Raw genomic sequence first — 25616 nt, forward strand, 5'->3', positions numbered from 1 at the left:
ATCTGCAGCCCCCAACCTCCCCTTGCCTCTAGTGATAAAAAGTGCTCATCAGTGGCGGTGGCTTAGCGCTCGAAGTTGAGTGATAGCCCGAGCTTATAATACTCACCAAGCTGTTATCCTCATTAATGGTGATATCACCGGTTACTATGCTCTTTATCTACTAATGACGTTGTTTTGAGCCGTTGGAGTTAGAACAAATTGCATGGACACGATTTAGTAACGCTGATCAGTGCAATAGGACTATCAAGTGCGTCGGCACGTGTACTGACTGCCGCTCGGATTTACAGAAATGGGTTGATCGAAAAAAGTTGCAGAGACATCTACGCTTGGGTCCCAAGATTTAAGGCGCAATAGCGATACTTCGACCCCCACGGAGCGTTTTCGTACGCAGGTGCTGCATTTTCGATCTATGCTTCAGGAGCACTAAAATTCATCGAAGAGAGAAAGACTACCAACGAGGGTTTTTATCGCCGTCGCGCAGGAAAGACAAAGGCTCTCTGCACTTCTGTGACTTCAAATGTGAGAGTGAAAGGTTTGCGGATGCGAGGTGTTGGTCAGTTTGAGTGGGGAGACGTCAGTGTCAGTGTTTCAAAATGTTTATTCCGTGATGTCTAGGCCGGTCTGAACAAGTTTGCTTTTTGCGAAGAGAGAGAGAGAGAGAGAGAGAGAGAGAGAGAGAGAGAGAGAGAGAGAGAGAGAGAGAGAGAGAGAGAGAGAGAGAGAGAGAGAGAGAGGAGCGAAGTTCTTTGTTCCGGAAGAAATAGTTACGGCTTAGGAAAACTGGGTAAAAAGATGGTAGGGTGCTCTAGGGTGCAACCAGAAGTTGCACCAGATGTAGCGGCTCTTTCCGTGCCCTCTCAATCAGCTCGCGCTGATCTTGAGGTAACGAGCTCGTCAAAGCTGCCTCCCATGTCTTGAAGAAGTGGAGTATGTTATGCTCAAAGTGTTCCTCCCTGACATTACCCTTGCACGTGGCTTGGTTGCGTGCAGGAGATGTTTCACCGATTCTAACAGTTTTATATTAGTCTCTGATGTTCCCAGGGAACACCTTCACGCACATAGATTTGCGGACACTTGTGTTGGTTTTTCGTACACGGAGTCTGTGATACTTCGGCAGTGACACCTCGTTGTACCAAGGGGGAAAGATCGTTCTCCTAGGAATATAGGATAAGGATTCGTTCTTAACGTTTTTAGAGGAGGGCAGTGTGGTAGTCGTGGTCACAAGGAGCACGGTATGTGAGCTTGTGTGCCCCTTGGTCAGTGCGTCGTTCTTTCCAGACCACTGTGTCAGGGTGCCCACGTGAGGTTGATAACGTTTTGCATTGTGGATGGGAATATCTTACCGAAGCGCTTAGGCATCCCGCCTGCAGAAAACAGTATAATGTCCTTTAAGAGGGTAAGGATGTTACGTTTCTATTTTATACTTCCGTTATTAGGATTGCCATGGGGATGGCTACAGCTTCCACTTCTTTGTTCCTGTAGGTTGTAGAGTTAGGCAGTCGTAAAGATTGCCAGAGTAGTCAAATACGACAATTGCAGCCTCGTGCTTTCGTATGCGTCTAGGAGTCGGCGTATACTGTGGTATCATGATTTTGTAACTTTCCCCGAATGAACTTGATCTTGCCATATCGACTCTTCTTGTGGAGGATTGGATCCATAGTATATTTTTTTAATGGAGAGTCGCTGGATCGGTGCCATGTCTACCATGGCGTGGAGTGGTTTCTTTCCAATGGGGGGGGGGGGGGGTGCCTGTATTCGATACGATGGCCGCTCCCGATTTTGTTTTTCCATCCGCCCTCTTAGCGTTAGGAGATGGAGTAAATGATGAGGTTCGATGTTGTTCCTTGAAGATGATGATGATCTGCGTTGGTGCCTGATGGTTGCGGCACTTGACGACACGACGACGATGGTTGATGGAGGGTTTTCAAAAACTGTATATTTACACAGAAGATATATACAGAATACTGACAAACTGAAGATACAGTTAACAAAGTAAGAAATAAAATGGGGTTCTAGGTCAGCTAAAACTTTGTGCACGCGGCACCCCCGTCAGCGACGGACCCTGACCTTAAAACTACCCAAGTGGTGAGATCCTCCCTAGCCTGACCTGGCTAGCCCGGCAATACGCCGGCCGTGCATAGCACATTAAAACCTTGAGGATTCGACCCCGAGACCTCGTGTCTCGTGGTTTTAATGGGTTACTTAGGCCCCACCCCCGATACGCAGGCCAATCGGTATCTCCTGGGCACCTGATAGGATGGATTAGTAAATCCGGGCCTAAACCACGGTGGGCAACGCCCCCCGCAACCCTCAAACGCTGGTCACTCTCTCCCACCAGAAAACAAGGAAGAGATCAAAAGTAAACCAAACAAATACTACAGACACTCAAACATCCGAGGAAACACGTGCAAGCGCCCGGGGCAAGCTTCCACAAACGCTGGTCTGCATCGCCTGTTCCCACGCATCTCGTCCGAGACCGGACAGCTACTCAAGCCAGCTGAAACCCATAAACATCCGTCTTAACGGCCCGGCGCGTCCCCAAGATTCTCCGCCGTTGACAGGCGATGCCCCGTTAATTGGACCGTGGGCCAGGAACAGCGCGTAGGGACAAAAGGACACGGCGGCCGGCTCAGGCGTCGCCTCTGCCGCGCCCATCCCGGGCCGCGACGCGCGCACTGGCCAACAAAAGGAAAGCTATCGCCGTGAATCGGCCACTGTCTAACCACAGTTGACAGCTCCACGCTCCCCGTCTCCAGCCGCTCGACGGACCAAATGGTTTTACAACCTGCTAATGGAAAAACGCGCGCGCAGGCGGCCCCCGAGGCATCCGACCCACGCTTTCCCACGCTCGTACTGCGCCCTGCGACACACTGTTCAAAACAATGTTGCAGCCCGGCTGAGGCTCAAGACAATTCGTCTCCGCGCAGTCGGCATGATCCAAAGCCCGTTCGCTCTTAGCAAGCTGGCTGCTATAAAGCCCTTCAGAGAATCGCCGCTTCCCACGCTTTCGACTTTGCAGCGTCGCTGGCGCCTGCAACCCTTACAGATGGGTTCCTCCGATTTCTTGAAATGCGTTAGGAAGACGAAAATTGAGGACGTATTCATAGTCATTATCACCAACATAGTACTTACGACGCCTTCAGGGTGAAGACCTTTCCCATTGACCATCATTCACTCGTGTCCTGCGCTTCCCGAGTCCATTTTTTGCTCCGATTATTGTTATTTTACCCCTGCATCGAGTTAATGGCCTTCCCCTTCTTCCAGGCCCGTCATTCCATGTTCATTCTGTTACCTTGCTGGTCCAGCCGTTGTTAGTTTGTGTCACGAACCAAACTGCGGGGTTGACGACTGCCTCATATGCTGTCCTGTAGATGGTGTTGCTTTCACTTTCTTTGGAGCGGGGAAATTTGTGGTACGGTAGGCTCTGCAACATTCGGCTCATGAGCAGTGCTGCGTTATCGTTTCTTCTTCTCTTTTTCTTTCTTTTCACTTGGTTGAGCGTTTTGTTTGTGGGTAATTGGTTGAAGATTTTTTTTTTGTGGGGGGGGGGGGGGGGGTGGAGGTGGAGGGCGGCAGCGTGCGTTTCTCACTACAGCTTGTTTTTCGAGAGCCACGCTGAGCATTCTAACGTAACTGTTCTCTCGGAGGACATCCATACCTATTTTAGAGTGATTTTTAACTCAGCCGTGTCGCGCTATCTGTCATTTCCCAAACCGAGCTTGCAGCGTAAACAGAACCATGGGAATATTAAAAAGTATTTTGGAAGCTTGTGTGACTAAACTCTTTATAGTGGGCTTTATTTTATTTCTTTTGTGCTTATCATCTATGCCTTCCTTGATTTCTGAGAGACTAGCATTCATCCTTTTCCCCGTGTCACTCGGTCACTCAATGTTGGTGCAGGCATAAGTTCCGGCGGAAAACATGCCACGGTGGCTCAGTGGGTAAGGCGTTGCATTACTAAGCCCAAGGACACGGGTTCGTTTCCCGGCCGCGGCGTACGTTTTCACAATAACACCATTGCGTCGAGATTTCAGCGCCTGTTAAAGTTCCTACGGTGGTGTAAATTATTCCGGAGACTGCCATAACCGCGCGCCTCGTCTCCTACGTGTAGCTTTGGCGAATGAATTACCGCAAATTTATATATTTTTACCTTTTCGTGGAAAAATGCCTTGGTATGGTGACATAAGTTGCCGGCACAGCTGGTGATCGTGTTGACGAGCATGCTACCCCCGGAGAGGCATAGAACTAACTTCACCGCGCAGGCGCGGTACCTGCCGAAAATGCATGACCTGTCTGTGGTATCTGCCATTATATAATTGTCCTCCTTTCCAAACTTCAGTTGCCCTTGCGCCACATCCATACAGTTGCCGAGCCCTCGAATTTGCTAAGTCGTAGTTTCCGGGTGGTAGCGATGACGCATTTCCGTGGACGCCTGATGAGCACGGCTGATAGCGGGCGGCTAGGAGCCACGGTGGAATCGAAAAATGAGCCTAATAACGCTATCGCGTTAATAACGAAATGTATTGCAGAAACGTCCTTCTTATCGAACAGAAGAACGTGCAGAGCTGGTATCAGAGACTTCATATATTGTAACATGTTTCTATGAAGGAACGTGTAACATCCACCTGAATGCAGCCATACGGCTACAAAGGAAAGCTATCCCGTTTTCTCGGAAACCTCGTAGTTGAAGAAAAATTCCCCCTGGTCCGCATGTTACCGCATGAATCCCAAGGGAGCAGTCTTATATGGTTACGGCAGTTCCCGCACCAAAGTTTGAACACGCTCCAGGAATCATCGTAAAATCTTTCCGGGCTTACAACAGGGGGTAAGTTGTTGCGGCATGGGTAAAAGCGTCTGACTGGCGGCCGCAAACTTCCTGCCGTGGCCTTGGCGCGGTCTGAACAGTGCGACCGTTTTCCGGCGTGTAAAGACAACACAGGACATGTCGGGAACGATGTTCTCTTCTTCCTGGCGCAATCTGGGCCACATTTAATGACCGCGTGAAGACACCAAAGCCGGCACCGCGCTAACGAAAAAAGCAACTGGAAACGACCATCGAGCAAATCGAAAAGCGTTAAATACCGCCGTTATACTGCGCTTCTTCGAACATAAGCGCTGTACTTGAAAACACACGAACAAGTTCCAAGGGCGGTTTTTATGGATCTGTGGGTCATAAACGATATTCAGGTAAGCAAACCCAGATACGTGGTGCACGTTCACGCAATACAACTGGCATTGGGCGCGATATCTTGCCGCTTTAAAGGCGGCTGCGGCGTCAGAAGTCGGAGCGTTGTGTTAGTCGCAAGAAATAGGGACGAGCTTTCAACGCAGAGTGCCATATTGCGATAAGGAATGAACCTTGAATTTCTATGCGAAAGCATAGAAATTCAATAAGCGTCCGGCGGTGCGAAACATCTCCAAAGGCGATGAACGCATGCAGATATCCACAAACCTTACCTCGCCATCGGCGGCGACGTCCCACGTTCTTCCATTTCAACGGCTTGATGGTTGCTGTGGAGCAAGCCGAATTGCTGGCGGTGCAGCGGAGGAGTGAGTGAAAGAGAGCGTATTTGTGCGTGCGTGCGTGTGCGTGCGCGTGCGTGCGTGCGTGCGTGTGTGTGTGTGTGCGTGTGCGTGCGCGTGCGTGTGTGTGTGCGTGCGCGCGTGTGTGCGCGTGTGTGTGTGTGTGTGTGTGTGTGTGTGTGTGTGTGCGTGCGTGCGTGCGCGCGTGCGCGTGCGCGTGTGTGTGCGCGCGTGCGCGCGTGTGCAAGTGTGCGCGTGTGTGTGTGCGCGTGCGTGCGCGCGCGCGCATGCGAACTTAGCCCTTAGCCCTGAGCGTTTCGTTCCCATTTCAAGTGTCCGCCTTGAGCGAGCCCTGACTGGCTAAAAGCCAACCGTATGTAACGCAAGGCAAGCACGGCACGGCTACTTTGTTGAACCAGGGCTCTTCGGAGCAGACGATTTGAAGCAGGCAATTTCGGCAGTTCAAGCATGACTGTACCGGTCATCGCCTGGTTGCTGGATCACCGCAGCGCAACATGCGGTTGAGAAAAAATATTGACCAATTCGAAATGCCTGCAAAAGCATTGTGCCAACATTTTCATTCCCAGAAGAGATCTGTGCGGTGACTCTGCGACGAGCTGCGAGACCAGTCTGGCCGGTGGCAGCGCGCGCTCAGCGTTTAAGACTAACTAATCTGCGCCCATCGTCTTTTTCTTTTTTGCTACCGTTTGCTTTCAGTCAGCGATCGGTAGTGAAACAATGATATCGCTTTTGCAGCCCTCTGTGAACCTGCATTCACGTCGACGCCGAGGCCGCCACCCATTGAAATAAACGATCGTCTGCGAGCTTGATAGGTGTCGAGCAGGCGACCGAAATTCCACAAAGAGTGGGCACGGAATTCATAAACATTTATTGGTTCCTGAAGATTACACATACCAGCTTAACGTTCCTAGATGACGCAAAACAGGCACGTAGTTAAGAAACGAAAAGTCCTACCACTCATACATTTTTTTCACTCGAAAGTACAGCAGAAATGTCTCCACCGTAACCAGCCGTGAAGCAAGATTCGAGGTTCTTGGAAAAGCTTGCGCCGGCATGCCGAAAGTACGTTGATGTCCAATTACGCGACAGATTGGTTATCTTGATACACGGTCATTGTCCCGGACATGAAAATCGGGGTTCAAGCGTGAAAAAAAGTGAGCAGCGGTAGCGTTGTTTACGCGTTACTGCCACAAGCAACAGCTGGCTGAAGCTGCGATCTTTGGACATTCGTTGCCTTGTGGGGAAACTTGCAACTTCGCCATAGACAGGTCTAATCGTGTTGAGGTTTTAAAAATAAGTTCACATAAACACATAAAAGATAGTTGGAAATAGGTTAATTGTTTAAAATCTGTTTCCAAGAGCAGCTGCGCAATAGGCCGTGCACAACCGGAAGTATGTCATGATGAAAGGGACGCGAGACGGACGTTTTCAAATGAGACAAACTCAGAATACCGCCTCTGAGCACTTAATTAACACTTAACCCTGAAAATTAGGGCTAAGTGTTGAGCGTTGAGCCAATTGGCAAGATCACATAGAAAGGGTTCAGCCATGCCAACCGATGCGAGTGCAACTAAGGGGTAAGAGTGCTTTATGCAAGCAAGCAAACAAAGGTTAAGCCATGAACCCATAATAATCACGCCCCACACTCATACATCCTAGAAATGTGGTCGCACAGGGGTCAGGCCTGCGAGTCGCGGTAAGGGGATGGCGCTACTTTTGTTGAACAAAACCTGCAAACTGCACGTAAGGCAGCCTCCGGAAGGCTTGCCAATAACCTGCGTTCATGAAGTAAAATGTCACTAAAATTTGCTTATGCAGTCTTCTCGCTTTCTCTGCAATACCCAACGAAAAGTGTCAATTTTCACTTGTCACTTCATAACGTAGCGCGCGGGGGCCTTTAATTGCTCGACCTTTCGAGGGAAAGAGCGCGTAGACTCAATGAAGAACGCCGAGAAATAGGGGTTCCGAAGTGGCCCACTTAAGAGTAAAGAATGAGCTTGAGGGTCCTGCAGCAAGGTGAGAGGCATAATGATACCTCCACGCAATCCACTTACTCAGCTTAATTGCAGGACGCTTTTATACTCCCACGGCCGTAGTCTCTCGTAGCACCGACCTAGTGATTACGAGTGCTCGCTTCTTAGGTAGTTGCACAGGCATGGGCACTTCATTAACACAGAGGACGCAAAGTTTCGTCTCCCATCTGCACGCCTTAGCGTGCGATAAGCCGGATGGCCTCAAGGAATCCCGGAATAAGGACTCTTCCCCAAGACTAACTGCTCCGTAGGGACGTTTATTCCTCCTCCTCCCAAGGATACATTTTTACTGTCTTCTTGCCGTTGTTCAGTGATCATTATCACCATCATCATCGCCGCCGCCACCGCCACCGCCACCACCACCACCACCACCACCATCATCATCATCATCATCATCAGGAGAAGCATTTGTCCACTGCAGGACAAATGCTTCTCTTAAAGTATCCAGCCACTTCCATTGAGTGATGGCTGAGCCCATCCTTTCCCCCAAATTTTTGTACATGTAGTGACACATCATCACCATTTGCTTGCGGCGCCACTGTCCTCATCATGAACGGTTGCCTACCATCATCATCGGCGGTCTTGGTACTAGCGCGTCAGCAGTGCCACGCGAGAGGAGATCGAACACGACTGTGCAGCTGGGCGGTAGCTCGTCTTCGCCGCTGCCACATCTGGCCGGGCCTACGCTCTTCAAATAAATGTAGGCCGCATCAACCACACCGACCGAGTCTGCGTCACACAAGCTCATCTCTCCATCGAGTTCTTGGCCCTCTGCCAATTTGGATAACTCTGCCAACTCTATTTGGTCCCGCGCATTGCACACTAACATTTTTCGGTGCTTTTCAATAAGGTCCTTAGTTTTCTGTGATAACTTGGGTTGACATTCGGGCTATTTTTCTGCTATGGCTAGTGCATACTGAATGACCGCATTCCGGAAGTGATAGTTGACAGCGTCCACATCGCTGTCATGATTGGACAAGACGGAGAATTTCTTCTTAACTAACGATCCCAATTCTTCCAGTTTTCTTCCCACGGAGGGCAGGTTAGGCGTCGTACGCTTCAGCATCTTCATTCTTTCCCTTCTTAAATACAAGTGGATGCGACTTCTGACCATCCTGTGGTCGCTTGACTGCCCAATATCTATACATCGCGTACCATGCGTGGAGAACCAGTTAAAATGAAGTCGATTTTGTTTTTCTTTCCACCATCTGGGCCTTTGTAACTCAATTTCTTATTCTTTCTTTTGCAGAAGAATGTAATGATTATTCGAAGGTTATTCCTTTCAGCAGAAGCAACCAGCATTTTCCTGCGGCGGTTTCGTAAGCCTAAGCCAAATTTCGCTCCCGCATGCTCCCCGAGCTGTTGTGTCCCTATTTTCGCATTGTAGTCGCCCATAATGATTGAATACAGAGTTTTTACTATTTCATTCCCAATTCACCATCTTCGTAAAATACGCCCACAGCCTCATCATCGTAAGTGGCTGTAGGTGCATAGATCTGCACCACTCGCAACTTGTTCATCTTGAAGGTGGAAGCGCTCACAAACAGGGACGAAAGTAGAAAACAGAGACGACACGGCGTTTTGTACTTTAATCCCTGTTTGTGAGCGCTTCCACCTTTAAAATGAACTGGTACCAACTAGCCCAATTGTCCGTTCTATTACAACTTGTGCTTTTTGTTGAGATGCTGCAAGAGATGCTGCAAGCTCATTAACGCTGCAAAAATCTACCACATTCACTGCTATAGCCCTGTAAACCAAGAACCCTGTGTCCAAGTGATGTATTTCAGAATTACCGCTATAACAGAAAACATCCCCGTAAGAATCACTACAAATCTTGGGCAGCTGAGCACGACTTTGCGGGTTCGATTCCCGGCCGCGGCGGCCGCTTTTCTGGTGGAGGCGAAAAGCAAAAATGCCCGTGCATTCGAGATTTCAACGCACGTTAAAGATCCTTAAGTGGTAAAAATTAATACGGAGCCCTACGGCGCCTTATCGCCTGCGTGGCGTCTGCGCGTTAAACCCCTACAATCGATCAATAAACACTAGAAATCCCTCCCCAAACTTTCTTACCTGGCTTAACCCTGCTATGTCCTATAGAATATTAGAAAGCTCATGCAAAATAATGGTTAAACTGGGTTCGCTTGAAAAAGTTCGAGCATTAAAAGTGGCGATAACTAATTCCCACTGGAGGCCTACCAAAACCTGCAGAGATCCTAAGCACCTTCTGCTGTTTGGCTTGCCTTCCCGCCACCTTGGGTAAGAGAAATGCACCTGCTGGTGACTGAGGGCCACTAGCGTGGTTTGAAATGCATTTATGAGGTTGTGGCAAAAGTACTCAACCAGGGTTGCCATGTCCGTGTCTGGTGAGTAAATACTGCTTGTGTACACTGCAGCCTCACCTAGAATGGTTGCACTTCTCTAGTACAGCCTCTATAGGTATCCGGCGATGTTATGACTGGACCAGAGAGCATTTCGTACCTAATGATGTAACTGAGGGCGGTGGCCGAGCATCGTTGAAGGATGCTCAGAATATGTGACGCGCTCAATCGATGCACAAGGATTGTGGCATCTAGAAAGCACTGCTTTCTTCAACTCGAAGGATATTGTGCAGACTGGAAGTACGATCTGTCCTCCAAGCACACTTGCAGGTGTGAGGCATTACCCGTCCATACAACACACTGGAGGCGTAGCAAAGCGGATCCTTGCACTGAACTTGACAAGTTCTGTTCAATGTGGCGCAAATTAACATTGGGTACCCACTTTGGGGTCATCACTAACAGCCGCCGTGAAAGGAAATAACAGACTGCAGCTCCACACCAATTATAGGTCAAGATACGAGGGCAAGTGAGCAGGGGCGAAGTAACTAGGGACTATAAAGTTTTCTTTAACGTTTGCGGTAATGAGGAGGCTTGCTCTGTTGCATATTGTTTTTGTTTATTAACATATAGAAAGCGTACCTTTTTCAAAACTCCGGCCTTATTCGGTATCTAATCTTAGCCATGCACAGTTAGTTGCTTCCACACCACGCCCCCCGCCCCCCGCCCCCCTTCTTTTCTGCTCTATGGGTACACCTCCCTACGCCATGGAACTAAGGCTGCGGCAATGCTTTCATAGTAGTAAAGGACTGCGGGGTATGGTGAACCAACTGCAGAACACACAAAAGCTTTACCTGTGACTTAGTTGTTGCCCTTTAGGGTTTTTCTCATGTCTCAAACGCCGCTACATTGTAGCCGTACGAGTGAGTTTTAGGCATCCCGTAAACATGCAGCCCATACCAAGAATATTAGAGGCGTTCGGGTGAAACCCTAGACAGTTGTATGAGTTGCGCGTTGCAGCAATCGGCAATATAGCCTATAGCGTCCGTTTCGCCATTATTTGGGTGATGGCTCGTCCAGAGGCTTCAGGAATGGTTCTAGGCGCCCTGCATAAACGGCGTAAAATGGCAGACGGGTGGTGTGTTTGTGCCAGTCTGGCGTCGATTGGGAGCTTAGGGAGCGCAGATGGCGCCAGAGCGCGAGCTCGGTCGGCGCGCGTTTCCGTTGGTCTTCCTTTTATTTTGCTCTTCTCCCTAGCGTGTTTCCGACGCACTCTCCCTCGCAAGGGCTCCCGCCAACCGTTGATCCGGCGACAAGCTGGTGTCGGGAACTGCATTACCGCGAGAGCCGAGACGAATTAATCTGAATGGTCTCACCCCCGTTGCTGCGTGTCGGCGTTGGTACGTATACAGTACATTTGTGTTTGCGTACGTGTGAAGCGTGTGTTTGTGTGAACGACCGCACGGATAAGCTTCCCGTCGGCTCCAGACGTTCGAACATTACTCTGGCTGACCCCTCGTTTCTCGAACGCACCTTTCAACTTTTGCTTGCCGACTCTTTTGGTCACAACTCCTGTTCTATTGCCCGGCGAACGGTCTCAGCATCTACTATTTGCCTTCTTCTTGCTTATTGCGACATTTATTTTCTGCCTCTCTATCAATGAGCCGAACAAATGTTTTGTGTCAAAAATTGTCAGTAATTAAAAATACAAAGTGTTGTTCTGGCGAAAATTCAGCATTAGAGACAAAACTTGCTATAGTGGTTTATGTAGCAGAGAAGGAACTCACTACTGCTGAGCATGGCGAAACGTACACGCGAAGGCTAAAATCAACATGTCACTTACAGCAGACTAATTCAGCGCTAAGTGTCGGCTGTTTTCGACCGAGAAACGGGGTGACGTATATGTAGCGTGCAAACAGTGCTTAGGGTTGATCGTGTCTGGCCACGGCGCCCTCACGTGGGTCAGCAGCGGGTGTTAGCGACACACGTTCGAAATGGCGCAGATAACTAACGGGTGACGTGGCGCGCTCGATGTTTGTAACCATGCATATACCAACGCCCTTCCTTCATTCACCCCCATACACACCCAACTACACACAAAAAGAGCAATTTCACGAAGCCTCGACAGCTGGATAGGAAGAACAGGTAGGCAGGGTGAGTTGGTAAGGTCTGGTTAGCGTAAGGTTAGCTTCTTGCTGCACTAAAGATTATAATTTATGCGCGTTTTCCTGGTGTATAATTAGGACTTCTTTTCGATGTACCTTGCAAGTCAGATTTTCTTCAAGGCCAACTTCCGAGTAATAACAACTATTATTATGTAGGCTCCACAGGCAAGCATAGGGAAGTTGAAATTTGTTTATCTTTTTATTGCACACGCTCGACTTTTTGGTCATGGTTTATTGGAAAACCGTCGTCATTATGTTTTGTGGAGTCTATAAGCTCTCGCACATCTCAAAACCGATTGTATACTTGCGCTGTGTCGTTTTCGTCTGAACGAATATAAACTTCTGCAGTGATGCTGTTAGCCTCTTGTCGGTCAGGATTTGTCGTGCCATCCCTGCGCGAGCAAAAGTTCATACACCATTACATGCCCACAGATAATTTGATACCCGCACTGGTGCAATGGCCAACGGTCTGACATTAGGCCTAACGTTACGCTTTGCATGACGTTGCTTAACACGTCGCACTAGGCTGAACATTTAGGCTACCCGACGTTAACCCTATCAAGGGCGATAAAACATACTTGCACAGGTGTACTGTTCCGCGCTTTGACCGGGTTTTCCGGTTCCGCGCGAGTACCAAAAACTCGCACTATGCGACCAACATAGCACATCGCGCATATGCTCACTGATACCGGATCCAGCGATCAATGACCTCGACTGTGCGGATGTTTGTAGTGTAAAAACCAGTGAAGGAATGCTAATCTTGACAGTACATGCCACCCCTGCAATGTCCAAAACAGACATTGAGACATCCATGCATTAGGCGTTGTGCACGGCTAGACGAGAACGAGACACACCAGTAGTTATCGTCAGGGAGTTTCATGTTGACCTTGCCAAACAAGACCAGTAGTGATTCCAGGCTTTTGTCTTGGACAATTATGCATTCGCCTGGTACACAACGACCCCAATAAAGCAACTACACGGTACAGATCATGTTTGAGTTTGGTACGGTAACGATGCGATTTTCACTACTTTTTCTCTAAAGCACTAAAGCCCAGCACATCGTTACCCGCAGTTGTAGGGGTTTTGCAACGGACCCGCTGCACATCGATTTCGCAGGGTCGCGATTGTGTATCACTATTTTTACTGGGTGTCATCACCAGTAAAGTTTTCTTGCTGCTTTTCTTCGTTTTCGTAGTTCTTTCATTTTTTCTTTCATTTTTTTCTTCTTTAATTTGTTTTGTAAACACTAGCGCTGCTTATTTAGTCTGCGCGAGACTAAATCACGTTCTCGATTTCTTGCTCTGAAGCTAAATCTAGGTTATTAGGCTGGTCGCTGTAGAGGGTGACGGATTAATTTAGACTTGCTTTGTATTTATAACATGCGCTAAAAGGTGGGCGCTCGTATGATCTCGCCTATGTCATGAAAGCAGCGCCGGCGTCTGGGAGTCCAACCCACGATTACGTGCGTTGCAGCAGAACGCCTGAGCCCTACGTTTCTTCCTTTCTTTCTTTGTTTTTTTCTATTCGGGACCGTTTTTTTAGTGTTTTCTCTCTCTTTTTCTTTTTGTCCTTTACCTTGTTGTGCCTCGAACGCTAACTTTTTCTACCCCTCATTTAAGTCTTCCGGTTCCGCCTTCAAGCGACCACTCTTCTATTTTAGGTAGAGCGAGCCATGCAGAAAAACCGACATTTCAGCACCCAATGCTGCCGTTTCCAACGTCCGTATAATTTCCAAAACGCAACACCACTGCACGGTGCGGAAACAGCGGTTAAGGTTTAACAAACATCTCTACCAGCCATTTTAAACGAAGCACCCAACGAACGAGTTTCGGGGACCATTGAATTACCTCCGACGCAACGCACTATTTTAAACGCTCACCTCGTGTTTTCTTTGCGTGGGCTGGTTGGCATGCAGTTTCCTCGAAACTGATAGAAGTTGCCGTGCGAGCTGTCCTGCTACGTCAGCATTTTAGCCCTGCCATAAATTTCCCTAACCACGCTCCTCTTTTACTCGGCTTCCTATATCCAAGCTCTTCCTTTATTGCCCGTCATTTTCCCCACCCCGTCTAATAAAATATCTACCAGATACTTTCCTCACCGCACTTAATGCAACCACTTGGGAGCGTGTCGGTGCGTGTGCGTTTACGCGTCTCATAAAATCCAGTCGTTCGTAATCGTTTACTGCTGCATTTCAGTGTGTTCGGTTAAGTAGTCGCTGCGCCTTATCGAGGAGTTTAGCTTCAGTCAAGTGCGCTTGCGATGCAGTGTAGACACATTCCCGTTATCCTCATCCCAAAACCCTGTGATCATCCCTCACGCCAAGTCCCTTATCGCTTTAATATGCACGCACGGTGGGTACCGGCGACATCCCCGGTCGCCGGCGGATGGCGGATTAGAGATGGAATTAGGCTGGTGCGTCAAACTAAGCTAGTATATGGACAGCCATCGCAGACCCGTAGCGATCTCAGTAGAAAAGGCATGTCTTAACGAAGTCTGGAAGAGGTCTTGAGTGACCACTTGATCTTATCGCGTTGGCTGAAGAGCGCTGGTGCTAAGAAGCACCCCGTTTCTTTCTCCCCCAATTGTTGGTTTATGCATAGAATGCAAACGTGCAGCCTTGTCGAACCTTTGCATTCTTTGGCTGCTTGAAAAATGGACACAACAACTATGGACACCGCCATAAAGAGGCATGGACATGAGCCACATGCCATATTAAGCTTTGACAAATCAGTTACAAGGGCGGTTCTGGTAATCGAATACAATAAAACAAAAAGTCCGGTAGCCGAATTGATTAGCACCGCTTATGTCATCCAAAGGTTGAGGTTTCGATCCCCATACGGGGAGGGGGGACTTTTGCTTGACTTGAAGAACAGTCGAAATAATCCCGCTATTGTAAACCTGGCGCTTGGGCGCATATCGGATGAATGGTGCAGCTCAGTAAACAGTAGTTAACTGGAAACCCTTTGTTCTTACTTTTCTAAGTGTTCTGGGTTCTTTTATGTACATTTAGGTGCCCCTGTTTACTATTTTATGGTGAAAATTACTTGGTTTTATGCCTGTAGCATCGACTATAACCCATCCCTGAATTTTGTACCGACCTTTTCATTTACGCATTACCTTGAAAGGGACCTTAATGATGATGTAAATGATGGTGATGATGAAAATGATGGCGGTGGTGATAATGTCGCTGAAGAGGACGACGGCAATGATGACGCAGACGACGACGGCGACGATGACGACTCGGGCAACTAATGTTTACCTCAGGACGAAGACATCGTATCCTACTCACACCAGCGGAAAATTACCATCTGAAGCTTTCATGTACAAGAAATATGACGGCAGGCTAAAGCTTTTATTCGTGTTGTGCAACCATTAATGTCTGCGTGGGCTGGAATGAGGCCCACATTGTTGCGTGCAAGCCGAACAGAAGCGCGGAACTGAAACTGAAAATAACGCGCCAAGACATGAACCACCATATAGGGCGGTATTCCGAGTCCCTCCTCCACTCCATTTGCTCCCTCCACTCAGCTGAGGGGAGGATTCCGCAATGCTTATGCATGGGTAAGTCGATTTAAAGGGTCTCCTTCATCGGAGGCTCGAGTGGATGAAAGCCTCAGAATACCAGAGATATTCACGAAGAGAAATTTGGCTCCGACGAAATTTAGCTCCAAGAGCCTCTTCGTTCACGCCGGACGTCATCAATATTGTATAATGCAGAAATGGTTTATCCAAAGACGGCCTGCGTTGCGCAAAAAAACCTCGTTAACTAGCGGCTACCTTCCAAGAGTGAGATGTACGGAGGTGGTGTAGTGTGCGTGAAAATTGGAGTAAAGAAGAAAAAAATAAATACTGAAGAATAATGAATGAAGCCTGGGGCGTTTCATCATCAACCCCACAGCTTTCTTTAGCTAGCGTATTTTTTGTTTTTGTCGCTGTCTTTAAGTGAGAAAAATCGTCCTAGTTTTTTCTTCCTGCCACGTTGATGGCCATGAATTTTTAAAGCTGGGTGCCTTGAACTGTCATTATTTTGGAGAGCGGTGGTGTTGATAATTCATTGGATTGACAGAGCTGTTTAATCAACGCATCTGCTTTCACGAGCACGCGGGAGAACACGCAGCCTTGAAAATTTCACCGGCATTTCGTCGAAAGATCGACTGCCACAGCATTCACCGAACGGACGACACGTTCGCTGTCAGTGGAATTGCGTCGACGTCGTCACATCTTCAAGACACTTTTCTCTTTGCCTGGCAGCTCGAGTGGAAGAAAATCCATTCCCGTCCGGAACAGCACAGCTGGCAGAGGCAAGCGGGGCCATCCACCCCGACCGTATACTAAACCTTGGCTCACTGAGCTTCCCGGTTGTGCGCTTCGAATAAAAGTTGACCCAGAGCCGTCATGGTGGAGATTCGGCTACGTTCTTTTTTTTTTTTTCTCCACTCATTTTGGGCTTATTTCTTCGCTTGTGTGTGAACTATTTATTGTTGTGGGTACATGACGCAACCATGGCTCAAGGCATGGACAGTATTTGTGGGAGACTTAGTCTTTGCTCCCTTAACCACCAACGCCGGCGTTCACTCGCCGTAGCATAATGGCTTGGGCGATAAAAAACGAAGTCAAGGTAGCGGTTACCCTCTGATAGATGGTGCTTCGAGTCGTTTTATTTGGACGTGCTACTTCAGTTGTAAAGGTTAAGTACTGGGGTTTACGGTGAGTGGCACTCCGGCTGATGTCGTCCGAATTACAGCTACCTTTCATCCGCCCACTGCGTATGGTTTGTTCACTTCGCTTTTTTATAAGACAACGTATTGAGAACGCACGTATCTTTATTTTCTGTTTGGGTCTGGTGTGACCGAGGGAAACATACCGCGGCGCGCACCTCTATTTGAATGCAGCCTCTGATATCGACGATTGCCTTGCGGACGCGACTCCTGCAAGTAATAGCTTGCTTTTGCTGGATCATGAACTCTTACGGCGTGCACTGCGGGTCGGTCAAAACGGTTCCAAGCAATAACCCACCGCTGTGACTCAGTGGCTAAGATGTTGTGCTGCTGAGCCCAAGGACGTAAATTCTGTTCCCAGCGGTGACGGCTGCTTTTCTGATGGAGGCGAAGAGCAAAACGGCCGTGCGTTCGAGAATTCGGCCCATCGTTAAAGATCCTCAGGTGGTCAAAATTAATCCGGATACCACCACTACGGTGCGCCTCATAACATATGTAGTCACGGCGCGTTAAACCCCATAATCAATCAATTTCAACCAATATTGATTGACCGGTACCCGACCACTGTGTATGTGTCGAGCGCAAGTCGATGGCCGATTTGCTCAAAATAAAGTCAAACAAATAAACCCGTTTTGTCAAATGTAGAGGGTGTCGCACCACAAAAGCAATACAGATTATGCTCCAAAGATTCCCAAGATTTTTTCTTACATCAAAAACTCATTTAAGGAATACCTCACCGGACCCTGTGTGAGGAGCAACTTCATTGGACTGCGATGTTTCTAGGTCGCCCTTTCCAACGGCAGGCAGAAGATGTAGGATTCTTCACATATATAATTTATTAAATTCTCTTTTCAGTTCCGGTGGTTGTTTCGTTCGGTAAACCATTTAAACGTACTCGGTCATCGGTACCAAACACTTGTTTTACTAATGCAGTTTCGGTCTGCATGCACCTACCAAAAGATTGTTTCAACCGAAGGTTATATACTAGGCCGTTTGGAGGGTGCTGACCACGCAGAAATGGTATGAGACGGAAATCAACTTGTTAATGCGGAGACCCCCCCCCCGAAATTGCAGGAAACCCTGCGTTTGGACCGATGGCATGCTGGTCCCCAGTGCACATGATTTCATGCCTGGTTTTGACCAGTGCTACGATGGTTATGCTGGGCGTTCATAAGTTTGAACCTAGAGTGATGCCGAATGTGGCCAATGTCGACAGCCTTATCCCCGAACAGCAATTTTTAAAAATTTTTGGTCCATGCCTATCTCTATTTAGGCGCGAAACATTGGCGGCTTTATTTGATTATTCCGAAGATATGTGAGTGGCTGAGACACCTTCAGACAACATCGTCATCTCTTCAATGCGGCCATTTGGGTTTTTCTCACGTGACGCACTGAAACGAACGTTCGAGGCGAGTTTGCACCTTTTATTTCTTTTAGATGCGACGCATCTCTTTAACTCGCGTGTCCCGCGTTGTCGCGGCGTAGTCCGCATCCCTCCCCCATTCTCCTCGCCACGGCAGCTGCGCGCTCCGCCGCTCTCACCGCAGCGCCATCTGTGCGTCAGCGCGGTCAGCGCGCAGCTTGCGCTCGGCTGCGCTCGCTCCCGTCGCCGTGCCAGCTGTGCGTTAGCGCGCAGCTTGCGCTCGGTTAACACATGCGCATGCGCTGCTATGCGCTGCTCTCTCTCCCCGCTCAGTCGTTCCGCCACTCCCGCCGCCGGGCGCTCCGATGACATCTTCCGATGATTTGAATAGATGATTTGAATGGGGGTTGCCGTTGCGTTTCCGTTATGTTAGCGATGTCAGCGTGTGAATTGCTGTTGTTGTGTATCCTATTTAAGCAGCATGTCCACCCCCGATGCGTCGCATCTACCCCATGGTTACCCTCGCGGGAAGATGGTGTAAATTTTTTTCTCCGCTCTTCTACCAATCGACAAGGGCCCACCGCGAGTAGCTTCTCGTCTAACATAACGGCAAAAATCGCGGCTTTTTTATTTAAGAATTCTCTTCCTTTTTCTCTTTCTCTAATTCTCTCTATCTCTTTTTCCTTCTTTGACATGCGTTTCGCAAGTTTTTCGCGAGAGTCCGGAAAAAATGAAAGTAATGTAGCTTCATGGATGGCAGGACGTGCATCCAAAAATATTTTCTTGCCTCGAAAAAAATCCTCTTTTCTGGAAAAAGGGATGACTGGCCATCTTCAGAAGCTCACTTCGTGTTTTTCTTTTCGACTTTTTTTTTTGCAAACTGCTGGGCCGCGAGATTGAAGGCCTGAACTTCTTCGTTCGAAGGGTGCCGTGGTGATGCCATCAATTTTATCGTGCCCACGCTTCGTGCGGGCCACATCTGTGAGCGACCTGCCGACAGGGCACGGCCACTCATCGCCGAGCACGCTGCAAAAAAGTCATCACGCAATAAAAAAAGAAAAAGACACCAGTAGGTAGAGAGATAACTATGCAGAATGAAACGGAGATACATCGGCAGCGAGAAAATGTTAAGCGTAAAAAAAATGAGGACTCGAGCTGTTCGGAGCTACGTGGGTGCAATTTAAAACTAAAATCCTGGCCGCCCGTTCGTCGGCATGGTGGTGAACCCACGCTGGCAGAACGGCGCACAGTTCGCATTCTTTGTACGAACGGAGTAGGTGAGCGACAAGGTCATGTCGCTGAAACGGGGCCTTCTGCCAAATGGTCAGTCAAAGTTTTTGTTCAGAACTACGATTCTGTCTTTTCGCCCCGACATCGTACCACCCCCGGTAAACTTAAGTACATCCCCACCTTGCAAACGTTCGAAATGGATTCAGCGCACCAAAAAGAACACGTAAAGGCAGGGAAACGCATGATTTTTCAGTGGTTCTGATGCCTCCTGTCTCTCTTGGCCCTTCCCTTTTTTCCCCTGCCCTCCCTCTCTCCCTCCCTCCCTCCCTCCCTCCCTCCCTCCCTCCCTCCCTCCCTCCATCCTTCTTTTCCTCCCTCCTCCTGTCTCTCTTTCTCTAACTAGTTCGCTTTCTCGCGTTTTAGCTCCTGTTTCAAGAGCAGGGTTTTTCAAGTAGCTTTAAGTTTCACAACTCCCCCCCCCCCCCCCCCCACACACACACACTCCTGCAACAAAAATAGAAAAAAAATAGTACCTAAAACACACATCCGTGAAAACGTATGCGCTGCTCATCTACTGGGTCAAACTTTGCTACAGATAACATCCTTCGCTGCAACAAATCGTAATTAAAACTCTCTAGAAAATGCGCAGTAGTTTTATTTTTAACACTAGTTTGCCAGGAAAACTAGACGGGAAACTTGCGCAATAATTAAATATTCATCGCGTGATTTCTGTGAGGTTGTATTCACATACAGCAGTTTTCCTCGGAATTTGTCGGGAAAGAAAGAAGCGAATACGAGGCAAAAATTGAATAAAATCGAGCAGAATAGCAGTATTTTACTAAGTTAGTACTATTATACTAGAATGGTAGTAAAAAGAATTGGGGTAGAGCAGAAAGAAATGTTCCCGTCATGAGCATCTTCGGAAGTTCCTTCGGCAGCCTTAAGCACAATGCACTTACAGCGTCAGCGCCAGAGACGTTCCAGAAAAATGTTGAGCAAATAGAAGAAGTTACCAGCTTTACAAGCAATTGAGAGCGGTTCCTCACTCCTGCGTAAATACCTGGTTGTCATTAAAAAAAGTTTTTCACTGACGAGTAAGCATGCAATTCGGGGAAAAAAGCAAAGTGGTTGACCGCAACAGTTTCCTTAAGTAGAGGGGTGGCTTTAGGGAAGAGGGCGGCAAAAAAGTTTGATGTGTATAAGTTTCGCTGGCTGTCAATTGATTTCTTTTCTTTTCTTTTTTTTTTTTTTGGGGGGGGGGGGGTCATTTTTCTGGTAGTGAGTTTACAGCTGGGATAGGGTTTCATAGCAACTGAGAAGATTGTCATTGCGGAGGCTTCGGAATACAAGCCTCACTTAGTTCGCTTTTTCCGCAGACGAGAGTACGGCTTTTGCCTTGCCGCGTTAATTTTTCTCAGCCTCAACCATAATGAATTTGACAGTTATAATTTTACTGTACTACTCGCTTTTACATTCCTGTTGTTACTGTTTGCAAGCCCTCTTCTTGTGGTTTGTCGTCAGAACGATTACGGAGAGCCCCCCCACCGAGGGAACGAGCTCAAACGAAAAACAAAAAACAAAAACTGCAGCCTCCCCGTGATAACCAATTTAGCCGAAGGTGATTTGTAATGCCTAACGACGTCTCATTCGTAATTCCGTTCGCACTAACGTCAATTTTCCCGGGCCCAGGAATACAAAAGCGGCAGAAAATCTCGGAAATAAAAGGGGATAAAATCACCTGCCAGCTGGGAATAACGCCGTTAGCGATATATATGTAATGTGGCAATTAAGGAAAAACGGTCCGAGTTTGAAGTTTCTCGTGCTTCAACTTTTTACTGATATGGGAGCAAGACTTAAGTGAAATCGATGGGGGCACGGCACTGGAGCGGAAAAGCTCCGGCAGCGTTTGTTTAAAATCGGGAAGGGGAGTGGGCATGCGTATAAGTTATAGTTTTCCTGGGCTAGCACCAGGAAATGCCACATTGCAGGTAAGTCGGTTGGAAAGCAATATTGCAAAAAGCTTTCTTTCTTTCTTTCCTTCTTTCTTTCTTTCTTTCTTTCTTTCTTTCTTTCTTTCTTTCTTTCTTTCTTTCTTTCTTTCTTTCTTTTTTTCTCTCTTTCGTTCCTTCCTTCCTTTCTTCCTGTTTGTTTGTTCCTTCCTTTTCAACTTCTGTTTTCTCTCTAATTGTTGGCTTCCCAACCTCACACATTCACTTAAGTGCATTGTAATCATCCCCATTTGGGGTAGCAAGAACTGACTGCCTCTAGCAGAGCTGACCTTTCCAGTGCATATTAAAGAGTTCTCTCTCTCTCTCTCTTCTTTCGTTCCCTTATTCATTTCTGTTCCCTTTCCCTTGATCCTTTCTTTCTTGATTTCTTTCGGTTTTCTTCTGTTCGTTCCTTCTCTCTTTCTTTTTTCGAAGAACAGCCCTTCAAATTCGCTGCTGCCTGCGGGAGTTAGACACTAGAAATAGGGTTAACCTGCTGTGTGAGCACGTCGGAACAAGAAAATAGTGCAACACCATCAGCCTGTCAGCCTGACCTTTCTTTTTTTTCGCGGAAGGAAGCAGCTGAAGCGAGTAGCTAAGATATAACCAATCCTGTCAGTCCGTATCACGATGATTCAATTTTTCTCTTCATATTGACAGGATGTGCGACGGCACGGGGGAGAGTGGTGATTCGTTTACTAAATTGATTTCTATAGAAATGGGTGAGGGTGTTTGTGTTTTTTGTTGCTGCTTTTAACAGTAATTGTTATCCTTCCCTTGGGGCCCGTGATGGCGATACAAGCGTCAACGAGATGGGTAAAGACGGGAGCCTTCTGCTTTAATAAACAAGAAGCCCCAGAAAAACTAAACGAGCAATAAAGGGTGTCCGAAAACCCTGGCGCGTTGACAGTTTCATCGTGTTATAGACGCGAACGGCGTCAAACAAAAATTAGCCCCCTTACACTCTGTGAAGAAGGATGACCAGCAAAGCTGGACGCAGTCCACGGAGTGCACTATAAACAAAACATGTTTATCGTAATTTGCGATGGAGCACACTTCCTAGCCACGTCCGATGGCGCACACTTCCCATCAGCTGAATGAGCCTCTGAAAGATCCAACCGTTGTTCTTGCAGACAAACATGGAGCTGCCTGTCCCCCCCCCCCCCCCACGTCGTAAGCATCTTACTGTTGGCGTAACACACAAACCCAATCCTTTCTACCACTAAAGACTCCGGACAGGTCTCATTTGGACATTTAAAGTCCGCGTTTAAACCACGTACCAGCATAACGGACATGCCATCCATCAGTACGGGCATGAAACCTATAGCCGCGCGTGCACGCTCTCTCCCCCCTCCCCCCCCCCCCCCCATCCCTCCCACTGTTTTCCACTTCAAACCTGCGCACGCATAACCCGGTAATCGTTCATGTGCGCGCGCTTAGAAATGACAGATGCGGTCGACAATATCTCCTAAAAGCCTTCTGAAGAAGTGTTTTTGGCTTGCGCTGGCGTTGCAAGCGGGAAAGTTGCGGTTCATCCGGGAAGGATTCGCCGCTACTCGACGAGCAGACCTTAGGGCGGTAACAGGGGCGCCAGCAGCTTTCCTTCGTTTTTGCCCTCGTTCGCAATCGTGTTCGGGCCAACGCTTCAATTCTTGCTCTTCTTTTTCCAAACGAACGACATGCATCCGTGCCATAATGATTTAATTCTTTGAAGCCCTTGAGCTCTATTCTCGCGTACAAACATGTGGATGTCCGTTTTCCTTCCACCTCGTATGCATCTTGCTGTGTGTAAGATGCCTGTGTAACCTATCAACCCACACAAGAACCACTCGATTGAAGAGGAAAGCCGACTAACCGCATTGAGCCATGTAATTTCGACATCTAAATACCAGCACAACTGTCATTTCATCGGTAGCGGCATGAAGAGTAGCTGCGCGTGCATGCCCCCCTTTTTCCACCCGCGAACCACGCATGCATAAACCGGCAACCGGTGATGGCGCTTACTTAGGCGTGCAAGACACTGGCGAGAATATCGCTTGGAAGGCCTTCGAACCTGGAAAAGAAATATGGGCTCACGCCGACGTTCCAACTCGGCAAGTTTCTCTTCAACCGGGAGGTATTCGCAGCTACGGGGTGAAGTGGAATTTGATCGGAAACGGTGACGGAGGGTTTCGGTCGTTTTAGGGGTCAGCCCTTTGGCAGCCGTTACCTGGGCCTCGCGGGAGCGGTGCCTGTTTATGACCGCGTAACCGAGTGGGCGAGCAGCGACGAAAGAAAGAAAATTTAGAGGGGCGTCCCGCAAATGGGGAGGTGGAGTACGGCACGTGCGGCTACGGCGTCATCTCTCTCACAGCCTTTCCCTCACACATGTTCTCATGCGTCGCCACCAAGGAGCGCCCTCCCTCTGACACTTTCCCCAGACGCTGTTCAATTCTCCGCTAATCCAAACCGCGTGACAAATGCGCGGGAGGTTCAAACTCGATATGCAACAACATGCTCGTTGTTGCCTTGTGCGGGGCTAATCGGAACCACGTGACGTTTGCGCGGGAGGTTCAAACACGATTTGCAACATGCTCGCCGGCGGCAGCGGTGCTCTGCGTGGTAGCGCCAGAGTAGCGCACGTCGCCGTACGTTTGCTGATCACGTGGACGCTTCCTGAGACGCACCAGAAATTCGCTGTGACCGAGGAGACTTCAGCTCGCACTGCACACAAATTTCATATTAGGCAGTATAGTAATCGTCAGTGCATTATTGACGCCCATCCATGCTTCTGTTTATTTTTCGCAATATTATGATGACTGCACTACCGCCGTTAGCTGCCGACTGCGCAACTTGCCAAATGGGAATCGGTGGAGGTGATGGGAAAATAGTTGTGAAAGACGTGTCAGCGGAGGTGAGGAGGGGCCCCGAAGTGGCGCCGAGTAAATCGATGACACCGGAATGAAAACGTGAGGGGGGGGGGGGTACACATATACTGCTTTGCAGTAAAAACAAAAACAGCGACGGCGCAAACAATTCAGCACGCTTGTCACCTCGTCCTCGTTTCTCATTTGTCTCCTCGTCGTCATAGACTATAGTGCTATCGAAATCTCTCGTCCTTTTGTCGGTGGGGACTGACGATGAGATGGCTTCGGCTTCTCTGTTGTGAAAACTAAAACAGGAAGAAAAGATACTAAATATTTGGCGAATTGAGAAACAGGAATGGTTCGTGTGTCATCCTCTCGGCAACGCCCTTCGAGTTTGAAAGCAATGCACACATTGTTTCTAGAGACGCGGTTATGCTCATTTTCAAGCAATGACGGGGAATTAAGAGGAAAGTTAACGCCGAAAAAATGGCAAGTCCGCGGTGCAAGAAACTGAACGGCCACTGAGCGAGAAAAGAATGGGGATGACTGCCGCATGCATGTTTTGGTTACGTTGATGTCACGTTCTTGGCGTGACTTTATGCTTTATTTTGCGCTGGAAAAAGTTTAGGCGTTTGTTATTTCAGACTGCCTTATCGTTGGTTTGATGTTCTGCGTTGTAGTTTACACGTAGTTTATTGAAATGTGCATAAAATGTGTAACTTGCGTTGACTTCTACACCCTACGCCTCTCTAATGGCTCTAGCATAACTTTTCCTCTCAAGAGTAAAACAATTCAAACAGGCATATGTTCGAATTTAGGACCCACTCTGCTAAAAACAACAATCTACAAAGGAATTTTCCTCGGGAATAAAGAAATGATTTTGCTCCTCATCTCGCGATGGGGGTCATAGACTGCAGAAGTAATGGATTCCGTGTACACGTGTGAGTTATGCAAACATACGCAACACACGAGCGTTTTATTGTGTCGAGCGCTATGTCGCAACAAAGCGGCAGCACGCGCCTTCACCGTACAAAACTCCTTTAATTTGCGCGAAAGGCGTTGAAGTGGGGGGGGGGGGGGGGGTGCGCTGTTTTTCAAGCGAAGGTTGCAATAACTGGCTCTAGCGTACAGTGTGTGTATGCTATGCGCCATACATAAGAGCCTACCTTAACGAAGCATGGTGATGATGATGCCCTGAATTCACGTTCGCAGGTCTATGGGTGGGCCACGGGTGATTTGTTCGGTAGAAGAGCTGGCGATTATACGGGCATGCGCTCATGAGCATAAAAAATAAAAATATTCCAATCACAAAAGGGTAATATAAGCTACACTAAATATTTAAACTAAATTTAACAGTGAAATTTAAAAAAATTAAAAATATAAATACAAATATTAAAAAATAAAAATACATAGG

This window comes from Haemaphysalis longicornis, unplaced genomic scaffold, assembly GCF_048455015.1.
Source record: "Haemaphysalis longicornis isolate Haplotype H1 unplaced genomic scaffold, Haemaphysalis longicornis Haplotype H1 scaffold_3, whole genome shotgun sequence".
Lineage (NCBI taxonomy): Eukaryota > Metazoa > Arthropoda > Arachnida > Ixodida > Ixodidae > Haemaphysalis > Haemaphysalis longicornis.